At 22.0% G+C, this 2291-nt stretch overlaps 1 non-coding gene across 1 annotated transcript; it reads right to left on the bottom strand.

Annotated features, from left to right (window-relative positions):
- Positions 1-1908: 1908 nt before the first annotated feature.
- Positions 1909-1981, bottom strand: Trnak-cuu (transfer RNA lysine (anticodon CUU)). The gene has a single exon. It is a non-coding gene; the product is annotated as a tRNA-Lys (tRNA).
- Between the last annotated feature and the right edge of the window lie 310 nt (positions 1982-2291).

A 2291-nucleotide genomic window follows, 5' to 3' on the forward strand; every position in this document is an offset into this window, starting at 1 on the left:
TCATCTCCGTCGGTAAAGTTACAGAAAGTAGAACGATTACCATCGTGACATCAAGTTTCCATTGGCTTATATGAGAGACTTCAGAAATTAATTATTTTCTCTGAAATTAGAAAATAATTTATGATAATTATTTTTGTTTCAAATAAAGTATACTAATAACTTTTACAATACGTAATTGATTATAATTATGTCATCATTGTCTCAAAGATTAAAAAATAATAAAAATGAAATCAGTTCTAGCAGACGAAATTTTTTTTTGCTAGTTCTGATTTTTTATTATTTTTTAATCTATGTTTTAGACGTTGTTTAATATTTTATATTAGACAGTTTAAATTATAAATGAAATGAATTCAAGCGAAGCAGAAAGTGATAATAGTGACGATTATAAACCCGAAGGGAAAAAAATTTGCAATCTTTCGTCACATAAAGGGAATGTAATTATAAATTAAAAAATAATAAGTGGCATAGTTCACACAAATTGGGTTGGCAAAAATATACCGTCTAGATCCACTGGTGAAAATTGCTATTAAATAATTATTTATTTTCATTTTTAAAAATAATTAATTTTTTAAAATAAAAATATTTTCAGTTAAATAATTTACGATATTCTTGGCAGTTTGAGGTTATGTTGATAACAAAAAAATTTTTTTATCGATTTTATCTAACAATTTAACATTGTATACTTAAGTTATTGACTAATTTAACAAAAATTTTATTATTTATAAAATGCTAATAAAAGTTAAACAAAATAAATATTTTTTTAATAAATTTTAAAAAATTTTTGCCGAAAAAGTAGAAAAATATTTTGACTAATTGAAATAAAATATATTATTATGTGTTTTGCAAATCTCTTAGTTCTTTTATTAATAAATCATGTATTAACAAACAGAACATTGATAATAAATAATATCAACAATAAAAGTCAAAGTTTTTACAACGTATTATATTAAACTTTATATATGTTTATAGAATTAAAATTGCAAATTTTTTTATTTAAATTTTTATAGTTTTGAAAACTGCATTCCTTTTAGCACTATTTTATATTGTTTTCATTGAATTTTTCCATTTTTAAATGTTTATGCATATTTTATCTATAAATCAATTAGACTATACACAATATTTTTTTATACTCTCAGCAAATATGCGTCAGTGAACATAAAAATTAAAACTAATAAATAAAGATTCATTACTGTCATAAAAACACTGCTTTTCTCTATATGTGTATATACTATGAGTATACTTTCAATGAAAACTTATAATATTAATTAGATTTTAATTCATACGGAATTTTACAATATTTAGAAAATTTCATATTTGGGGTAAATGGGGACAGCATTGTTTCTAAGAAAGTTTTAAGAAAAAAGTTTCCTTAAGTATATTAATGTATTAAGGGATGAAAAAACTTGAAAAAAATTTGTAGTAGATATATAATAGTTGAACCAATTAAAATTTTATTTTTTTTTATTTCAGTATTTTGTCTCGCATTTGAAAAAAAAAAACAGACTTAAAAATCATACCAAATTTTTTTCTTATTCCTTACGAGACTCCCATAATAGAAATACCAGGACATGATTTTGACTGGAAAAATTTCTCTATACTTGACAAAGAAACTAATGAAAGCAAATGCCTAATATCTAAAATGATTCATATTAATCTGCAAAATAACGCAATAAATAAAAAATATGACACTCAAAATCTTAGTAATTTTTGTCTTCATTTCCTTAATGATAGAAAAACTTCGTAACGTCCATTTTTATTTGATCGAACCCTGACGTTTCTCCTTCTATTTATTTACTTATTAGAATAAGAATAATAAAAAATTCTAAAAAAAATAATATCATTTTGAAACATTAAATTTAATAAATAATTTACAAAATAATTAGAATTTAAAAGAAAACAAAAAAATTTCGCCCAACGTGGGGCTCGAACCCACGACCCTGAGATTAAGAGTCTCATGCTCTACCGACTGAGCTAGCCGGGCGGATGAAAATCCACCCCTAGAAAACATTCAATAGCTGGCGAGGATCTATTTTTCAGAATTGTTTAAATTTTCTAAAAACTTTTTCTATTTAATATCATCTACTATCATTTAATTACTATTATTTACTATTTTACACTAAATAATAAATATTTTTCTATTTTTATACTGCAAAAAAATCTGTTTATTGCTTTTTTCAATTAGAAAATTACTAATTTCAAAAAATATCAATATATAGGTATATTAATTAACAAAAATTTAATTTATTTAAGTAATTAAATTATACTATATTAATGTTTAAATAAATAATTTT

This window comes from Leptopilina boulardi, unplaced genomic scaffold, assembly GCF_019393585.1.
Source record: "Leptopilina boulardi isolate dan_hultmark-lab unplaced genomic scaffold, ZJU_Lbou_2.1 LbouV2_316, whole genome shotgun sequence".
NCBI lineage: Eukaryota > Metazoa > Arthropoda > Insecta > Hymenoptera > Figitidae > Leptopilina > Leptopilina boulardi.